Below are 10,071 nucleotides of genomic sequence, written 5' to 3'. Positions count from 1 at the left end.
TGGTTTAGACACACACCAACTTTCCAACCTGTAATTTCCATCCCCACCCACAGGAGAGATCATGTAGCAAAGACAGCAAAGAACCGAAGTGAATAAAATGTGAGTAGTTAAAGGAGGCCACTCCTTACAGTTCCTTCTGGCACCTGTGCATATTCCCAGAGTATCACTTACACACTGGGAAGCAGGAGAAAGGAGGCCTAAGGGAATCGGAGTGTCAGGTCTTAGGTTATGTCTATACTTGGAGCTAGAGGGGTGATTCCCATTTCCCGACTCATGTAGATGTACTCATGCTAGCTCTCATTGAGGTAATGCACTAAAAATAGTAGCAGAACCAGGGCAGAAGCTGCAGCTGAGTGCTGAGTACATGCCCATAGGGTCTAGGCAGGTTTGCACTCAGTGCTGCTGCTCAGTCCTGCCCATACTCCTGTGGCTACACTACTATTTTTAGCATGCCAGCTCAATGACAGCTAGTGCAAATATGTCTATGTGAGTTTCCCCCAGCTCCAAGTCTAACATACCCTTAGTGGTAGGGAGTCTTGCTCACACTGCCTTAAACATCACCTCTGAATTTGGCCCAGTGAATATTTTTAGAGATCTATAAACCCTGCCTAGAAAACAATCATCTCGGCTGATCTCCTGCACATCCCAGATTCAAACATTTCCGAACTTTGGTGTGTCTGTGTGACCCAAGAACCCCTCGATGCAGCTATCAAGCGGGTTACAAGAATATCCTGATTCTGGTAGGTACATTCTGGGTCACCAAAGACTGTCATGTGAGTTCTTAACCAAAAGCCAGGGTCATGCTGGTAATTAATAGAATTGTGAAATGTATGTACAGATGCTATGTAAGGAAGTCTGTATGCATATTGAAAATAGTTCTTAAATTCTGTCACAGCAGAAGTGGAGAAACAGGTCACCTGTCAGACAAAAGATGTTTATTTGCCTGTCTTTCTGTCAGCTTGTACATTAAATATTGTCTCATTCACAGAGGGTCTCACATTACCCATTTAAGCTGAATGTAGATGAAGGACTGTAAGAATTTCAGAAAGGAGCTAACAGATATAGAAACACATTAAGGGAAGAGAACCTTATCTGGAGATACACTTCAAAAGTTTTCTGGACTATACTTGGGAAACAAAGTCACCCTGTTGTCCTGCACCTAGGAAGCAAAACAGCAGTATTCATGAAAATGGGATCACAACCAGCCGGGGTCGCAGGCTTTGAGTGAGACAAATGTCATTAAACAGGAGGTTAATAGTTATTCTAATAGTTAAACTTAGTCTCTAGAAAGCATGTTGTGATTTTGTTTTATCTGTAACTTTTTTTCCCCCTATTATCCATCCTCAATATCTCTTGAATCTTTGGTAATAAACTTATCCTTTTTTCATTATAAATATATGTCAGTGCTGTGATATTAAGCAAGGTGCTGATCCTGAGTTGAATCATTCAAGCTGGTGTGTATGCTGTTCCCTTGGGGACAGCAGAGTTGGTATTTGCGTGAGTGTTCAGCGGATAAGCAGCTAAACACTACAGAGGAATGCCTCAAAGTTGGGGATTTGGGTGCACCTATTGTTAACCTGCAAGGCAAAGTAAGGGCTGGCTTAGCCCAGATGAGAGTATGCGAGTGGCGCACAGGCTGGTGGTGCCAGGGAGCTAACCCCCAGTTAAGCACAACCAAGTCTTCGTCACACTGGAGACAGGGGTAATAAAGTGACTCACAGTCCTGTGTAACCCAAGAACAATCAGAGTCTGCATCTTCTAGCTTTGGGCCAGCTCCTAGGATGTTCATTTAGTCCTTACTCAAGCAAATTCCCATTGAAGTCAGGGGGAGTTTATCCTGAGTATCTAATGAATAACAGTGAAGTAAGAACGTAACAGTTTGGCCCATGGAGCCTGTGATTCCTTATTCAACCACCTTTAGTTACAGTTCTAAATATTATTGTTAATATATGTGTTTTTACAGTATCCATCCCTGCAATACCCAGACCAGGTAATGGCAGGGGGTCATAACTCAATCTATCCCGTATGACAGCTGTCTGACCTTCAGCGAAGAGGTTTCTGACATTTGGAGGTGCATGTCTGAATACTATTAAAAATCCCTCTCTCGTGTTAATGTTTTAACTGTGTTGTTAAACTCTGTAACGTATTTTGGGATAGCGTTTATATGGAGGATGCGGTACGAGTCACTGCCTTGTCCAGCCACTAGGATCAGCACATTCTCATAAACTAAGAAGAACTCATAAATTGAGTTCCTTGTACTCATAAATTAAGAGATGCTGCATTTAGACAAATGATCTGAACTTTGATGCCATTGAGTTGGCTGAGAAGATGAGTTCCAGCAGGCCTGTTCTGTGACGTGCCATGTTAGTCACCAGGTGATGAATTTCTTCACAGGGTCTCTAATACTGCTCTGCAGCTGGCTCCTTGGGCTAGAGAAACCTGCCTTCTCTCTCTGTAGTGGGCACCAAGAAGAGAATTAGCTTAATGTTGTCCATTTTCTCATGAAAGCCCTAAGTAACTAGGATAAGCACTGGATATTTCTATGGGGGCAGGGCAGAGGGAATCCTTCTTGCTTCCACCATCCCTGCCCTCTGCAGAGCAGTAGTAGGTCTTCTTTATGGACAACAATTCAGTCTAGGAGATGGAGTGGGCTCTGTGATCCCTGCACTTGGAAACATGCAGTGGTAGGTTTCCTGCCTCACAAACCTGACCCAAATGCTAGTGGACGAAGCGTCCTGTGAAGCTGGGATCTGCAGGGCGCAGGAGGCACATCTCTTTCCAGGGCAGCACAACCACATGGACTCAGCTGAGAAAGAGGGTAGGTGAGCATTGAATTGCACAGGTGTTTCTACCTAGAAGTCACCTTCCAAATATCAGCTATGGCTAAAGTTATAATCCCACCAGCCCCTGAAATATCCCAGCTTTCCAGCTATCATAACATAAGGCTGACACAACACAAAGTCATTCATGTAGCTTTCCTGAGAGTAAAACATGCTACTGAAGTTCCTTGGAAATCTAAAAACCTGCCCACAAGCCAGCTCTGGATTACACCTGGGATCATACAATAGGCATCATACATATTAGGTTTTCTCTTTTGACTTAAGCAACTATTTTTATTGTGCACAAGAGTGACAGCTTTGAGAGCCACAGCTAACTAGCAGCATTGATCCAGGTCCTCCTATACAATAATATTCTCCATCTTTTTCTTTTCCTCTTCCTCCTCCTTTTTTTTGCAGAGATTACTGTTTCACCCTGGCACCTTTGTTTTGTATACAAGGGATAAATCGTTACTCCCTTGTTTTAATGTCTCCTGTACTGTGTTTGGTTTGTCATGTTGTTTGATTGCATCTGTTATTTGGTTTGCTTTCCAATACTCTAACAACAGTACAAAGATCCTCTATCAAACGGAGCTGTAGGCCGATGTTTTCACACTTGGGAAGCCAACTCCATAATTTCTAAGTACTATGATAGGTTTGCAATGAGCTTGAAATGCTGCACTTTGTTGGCACAGGAACGGCCATACCAGATCAGACCCAGTATCCTGACCAACAGTGGCCAGCGCCCAATGCTTCAGTAGGAGGCATAAGACACCAGATGCAACATTTTGGGTACCATCCAGACCAGTGATGGGTTCTGTCACTTCCTGGTCTGTCACCTTGGGGGGTCTTTGTGCTGTGAAGCAATGGTTCCAATCCAATGCCAATAGCCAGCCCACAAGCACAAGGTTTCACCCTGGCTCCCACCAACCCAGTTACTCTTTTCAGAGTGACACCAACAGCCCTTCCAGTCCTGCATCTCCCCAAACGCTCCTCCCCGAGTTCTTAACGACCAGATACTCACACCATTCCCGTCTGGTTCGTCATCACCCCCAAAGGTATGCAATCAGCCCCCAGTTATCAGCTCCCTTTGGTGCACACACTCCACACAGTTTGCACACCAGACACCTGCTTGGGATAAAAAATTAAAGTTTATTTAATAAAAAACCCACAAATTCAAAGATGAAATAGTAAGGGGAAACAAATACATGCCAGCTACATAGAAAATACACATGACGACACAACCTCAGGCTTTACACTTTCATATTAGATAAAATCCCTCTTTTAATAAGAATTCTGATTGCTTATGACAATTTCCCAGTTTACCCCCGAGCTATAGAAGGGATCCAGGATTCACAGACAACCTCCTGCCTCAAGACTGTCCCACACATTTTAGATATAAAACCTCCCTTCCAAGCCTGTTTTTAAAGGACTTTTCCCTTTTAGTTCTTAATGATTCATGGTTAGTCAGAGCAGGGTAACTCCCTCCAGACTTGATGTTTGAGAGCTGGGATTTTCTTCACAATTTTGAGTTGTCTCAATGTCTTTCTGTTGACTTTAATGGTCCATCATTGTCTTTTCCTAGGCTGGACAATGGATAGTTACTTGATGCCTGTTTCATGTTCAGGATGTGCCTTTCCCTGCTTGTCTGTTCACCGCTTTGCTGTGAGGTGGAGTTGAAGTTGCATCACAAATCGTGAGCATAGTTTTCTATGTACACAAATACATACATTCATAACCACAGTCTGCATATATATTTTATAATGACCATCAAGTTCAGAACATTGCAAGCTTTCATAAAAGACCTTACTCAATATATTTTTATAGTACAATAATACAGTATGCAATCAGTTGGTTTAACTGCTTATTTTGGGCAGCTCTCCCCATGGGATCTCCCCACCTGTTCTCCCCTTGGGGTGTCTGGACCCTGATTCTCACACCCTGTTATATACAGTTATGCATTGAACGGCAGTCACAGGGTGGTTAATCCCTTTAAGGGGAGTCAGAGCCCAGTCTAACTTTGACAGACTTCTTTAAAGAGAAGAGGCCCATCTCCACCCACCTGTAAGCCTAGGTGGCTGGTTAGCAGCTAATTGGCTAAGGAGCACCTGAACCTGTTAAAGGACTACCACAGGCTAGTTAGAGGGAGGTGCTTGTAGACGGAGAAGCTCCCAAGGGCTAAAGCTAGAAAACTTTCAAGCAATGCAATGTAGGGAGAGGCCTTCCAAAGAGCTGTAGGAGGCCTAGTCTGCAAGGAGCTGCATGCTGTCTGGAGAGGCGCTGCAGTCTGTGGGAAGGCTTTGGTTCCACATAAGGAATGCTTAGTGGGTAAAGAGCCTGCATGTGCTCAGGATAGACAATTGACTAATATGGGAGTCCGAGGGTTCACTGGGGCCTCAGGGAGGGCAGTGTGCCCATGCAGGTAGACAGAGAAAGAGTAAATAGCCTGCTGGCCTTGGGGTGCAGCCACATACAGAGATAAGAGGTGGTCTGCCCTGAGCTCCTTCAGCTTGAGGAGCCCCTTGTGTCCGCTGCATCCTTGGAGTTCCCCACTCATACCCTTTGGCTGTAATTCCCTTACGCCTGCACGGAGAAGGAGCCTGATTCAGGAGATATGGCCCTTATGTTGCCCTTTGCTGTCATTGTGGGCTGTGCCTGGAAATCTTTTTTCTGTCGTGAGTGTCAGATGATAGCCTAAGTATCAGGGGCTGGACTGAGGGCCTCAAACTGGCAAGTGCCATTGGTGGAAGGGTGGCTAGGCTCTTTGGCAATTCCAGGGGTCAATTGTGGGGTGCTTGCATCTGACCACAGCAGAGAGGAAACTAAAGAGCATGGCCTGGGCTTTGCTCAAGCAGGGAGGAATGTAGCAGGCTGGCAGTGTCTGCCTGAGACATCCCAAGCTGGTAGCAGGTCTTGAGCCTTCTGGGAAAGATTTAAGTGGGTTTTGCTGACATTCCTACAGCAGACAAGAGAAGTGGGACTAGAGAGAGAGCACTAGAGTTTAGGACAGTTGCTGAGTCACTGGTAGAGCAGGCACGTGGTGACATGCTCAAGGCATACAAGGGAGGTGGGAGTTCCTCTCAAACAGTGTGAGCTGGGATTTGAGACTACTTCCTCCTGGCAGTTTTGCTGACTCGAAGGTAGCACTGGCATATTACCAGGCGCTCCCAGAGTAGAAGGGATGGGGTCATAGCCCTCAAGCTGGAGTTTGGCACACTTCCATCCTGAGGGAGGGAAGGAATGCTAAGGGCATCAAGGTGGGGGAGAAGCCTGAGGCTGAGCAACTTCTAGAGGCAGCCAAGACTGGAGTTTCATGCAGGACTAATTTGGCAGCCACTCTTTTTGTTAATAAGCCTGATCTCAGCTGGGTGACTTCTGACTGTACACATGTGCAGTTCTGTGCTGGGGTCTGGGAAGCCACTCGCTTCCAGACAGGCGACCCAGGTGACCGCTGGGCTCAGGGTGTTTGTTTTTGTTAGCGACAAAAGGGAAAAGAGAATGTTTGAAGTAAAATGTTTCAGGTATTCGGTATGTGGATTCATTTTTCACTAACCTCCTAGAATGTTCTGGACCTTTGTAGAATCTTGTGGAACTTTCCAGACTTCCTGTACTACATTTTCCTCGTGCCTCCTAGAATGCCAGCCATGCCCTCGCGGGTATATAAGGGATAGGGCATGCATCAGTTGTGAAATGGGCTACAAAGGCAATAAAAAAGAATGTATTCAAAAGTTTAACAAATGGAAGGAGGGCTTCCCTCCTGGAGCGCCATGTGGTCTAGTGCCGACCCTGCTTCCAGGCCTTTAAACCAGCAGTGAGACATTCAGAGGGGCTGAAACCTGCAGCTCCTATTAATGTCAAAGAGCAGCAGGGACTGAATAGCTGTGAAAATCAGCCAAATTATAGTCTGGGGGCTCAATGTGGATTGAGGGCCAAGATTTTTTTCTAAAAGTGACCAGTGATTTTTTTGAGTGTCCAAGCTGAAACACTTGGAAAGGGCCTAAATTTTTGGAGGTGCTGAGCACTTGCCTGGAGCTGGGCAAAAATTTTCAGGCCAATAGTTTATTCATTGAAAAATGCAGTTTTGATTGACTGAAACTGTTTGCAAATTGGACACAAAATGGCTAAATAGGTTTGGCCAGAAAAAAACTTTGGAGGCTAGATTCACAAAACAGCTGGAGGGAGGGTCCTCCCTACCCCTGATAACTCTTAGCCTAATGGTTCAGGCATTCACCAGGGAGAGGGCAGACTGAGGCTTGAATCCCCACACAATGATTTAAACCCATGTCTCCCCATGGTAGTGCAACAACCGAACCTCCAGGGTGTAGGCTATTCTGAGCTTGGTAGCTCTTAATCTCTCCGGTTGAATCTGTTCCACTTAGTATAAAATACTTAGTCATTGGCACAGAGAAAATGACTCTACAGCCTAGTGGTTGGTGCACTCACCTGCTCTAGGTGGGGATTCAAATTTGGGTCTCCAGATTTGGCTTGACTGAAATTATATGTGAATTTGGCTTGATTTTTAGAAAATAGTTTTGGGTCAAAAAATAAAGGGGGCAGAAATTGGAAATGCTGAAGTGTTCTATGTTTCTGAAATTAAATGCTTCTGAAAGATGTTTTGTTTTGGAATGTTGCTAATTTTTTTAAAAAAAAAATATCTAAAAAAACCCCAACAAAATATTTCTTTCAACCCCAATTGCATTTTTTTTACTTTTTCATTTTGCTAAGAAATTTTTAAAAAATTGATCTGAAATAACCAATTTCTAATTGGGGGGGGGGGGGAGGAATGTGCCCTGTGTCACAGTTCTGGCCACTTGTGTTTTCTGTGTGGCCCAGCAAGGGACTGATTCTGAAGCTTCTGGCTCCCCAGCCATTCCAAGGGGAGACCCACTTCTCTCTCCCTCCTGATTGGGATATATTGAACAGTTTCCTGCCTTCCCCATGTTCTTACCAGTAAAAGAGAGGTTCCCTGAGTACACTTGCTTCTCTTCTTTCCTCAGAGACAATACACCCTGTAATTGCTATAGCTGTAAGTAAGCACACAGCTCTTTCTAAGCAAGCCTATTTTATTCTTAAGGTAAAAGCACTACGGAGGAAACATATTAAAAACAATAAAAGAACCAACATGCATCCTAATAAGCTTACCTGAGATCATCCCCTGCCTCCAACAAGGGCTGTGGCAGGAGCAGTCCTTCAACACCTAACCAGGGATTTTCTGCTGGTTTCAAGTTTATCATACCCTTGGCTCAGAACAAGAGCAGAGGCTTATAGGACCTCAGAAGGGTAGTGTCCTTCCAACGCTTCCCTAAGGCTAGGGGCCTTCAGTGGACCAGAGGTCATGTCTATTTGCTGGATCAGAAAGAAGGCCCTGAATCAGTTTACCACCATGTTATTTATCCTTTCTTAGGCTGCTAGTCTCTAGAGATTTTTCACATGCCTAAGTGCTGGTATTATATCCATGTAAATCTGGAGAGTAGACCAGATCTCAAAATAACACAAACTGCATATTTAATAGAGGTGGCCCCCACTAGTATTAAACCTAATTCAACATGGTTTATCTAGAATATTGCACATCGGTTGTGCCCAGCTCTAATCCCAAAGTGAGCACCCAAAATCATTAATCAGGTCTGAAAATCCTGACCTATCTGCTTTATTGTTTTTATAGAACTGTGATGGCCCCCAGCATTTTACAAATATCCAGGAGCCATGTTGTCTCTGCTGAAGAGATTACAATCCACATGGGAACAAGGTGGTCCTAGGCAAGAGGTAGCATAGAAGTTCATACAGGAGAGGGTGTGAAGAGATCAGAGAGAGAGTGAGGCAGGATGGATTCTTTGAAGCAGTAGGTCTGAAGGAGGAGGGAGGGCACTTAGCTGACTTTCTGAGTGCGGGGAGCACAAAGGAGGACATGAAGCTGAGAAAGGGTAAAGGAAGGAGAGGAACACAGGAGAGTAGGAAGAAAGGAGATCAGAGCTGTAGGTGGGGGTGATATTATGTAGGGCCTTCCAGCCTGAGGTGCTTGAATGTGTTGGAGGCTGATAAAGGGATTCAGGGAATGGGGTATCTACAACACCGAGTACATCCACCTCCATTGTTATTAAGAGAGACCACTGTTAGCAGCCTCAGTGGAGGCCGGAAACTGAATGGGCTTGGAAATTCTCAAGTGTGGAGAAGTCCCTGATGTACCTGTGCTGTGGATAAAAAAGGGCCCTGGCTTTCAGTCTGGTACCATTGCCTGTGAATTTAGTGATGGTTAATCTTCTTACCAGAAGTGCCCTCCCAGCTTTTGGACATCCACCTCCCTGAAAACTCCCTTGCCGTGTTAGTGCTGCTTAATGCAGCATCTCCTGCCAATTTCTTATTCCAGCCGTGAGTCTAGCTTTTCTCATTGACCCCAAAGTAACTCCAAATGCAAATGTGCAGAAAAAAGAATCATTACAATGGCTTCTCCTCTGCTCTTCCAAGGAAAATATAATAATAGCAAGGTGAAGACTGAGGGGAGGCAGCCATACTTTCAGGGAGTGTTCAGGTTGTGAAAATCCCTATCTTTAGATTGGAAGGCAGCATGCACGCACGCACACACACACACACACACACACACACACACACACACACACACACACACACACACACACACACAAAGCACTGCAGGCTGTGGAGTGGGTAAATGTTTGACCAAGGGCCCCTTGCTTCATAAAAAGTGTCCCAAGACCTTTAACATCCATGCAAACCAGACAGCACCTTGCTTGTTAGGGTCTTCTCTAAAAGATCCAGGGAATCTGGTTCATCTCCCTTGAAATAGGGCATCTGTCCTACAAAAACTCAAATCTACAGGACCAGGGGATCCAAGTGCTAAGGTCCCTAGGCAGGGTTCCCAAATTGTAGTCCATACACCCTCAGTGGTTCACAAAGCCCTTCCTAGTGATCTGCAAAGAGCTGACTCCTCACATGGGGCTGTCTCCTTCTCCTTATCTGCAGCTGCTAAATTGCACTAACAATTGTTAGTTCTAAACGTCCAGATGCCTAGAACACCAGCCCTTGCTGTCTGCTATTCAACAGCAGAGCACTGTGCTCCTGTCTGCTGTCGCTCGTCTCCCATGAGGCTGGTCGATGGACAGCTTAACAAAAGCTATGCACATTGTTACCGGAACTTTACCTGCAACTCTGTTGCCACGGCTGCCAATATCTAATAGCATAGCACCACCCCGTATTCACCATGAGCGGGCCTCCCTCGTGCCCTGATTGCCCCAGGGAGGTT

This window comes from Emydura macquarii, unplaced genomic scaffold (genome assembly GCF_026122565.2).
Source record: "Emydura macquarii macquarii isolate MOO-44397 ecotype Brisbane River unplaced genomic scaffold, CSIRO-AGI_Emac_v2 contig_587, whole genome shotgun sequence".
Classification (NCBI taxonomy): Eukaryota; Metazoa; Chordata; order Testudines; family Chelidae; genus Emydura; species Emydura macquarii.
The sequence above is the reverse complement of the archived record's forward strand: the minus strand, read 5'-3'. Positions refer to the sequence as shown.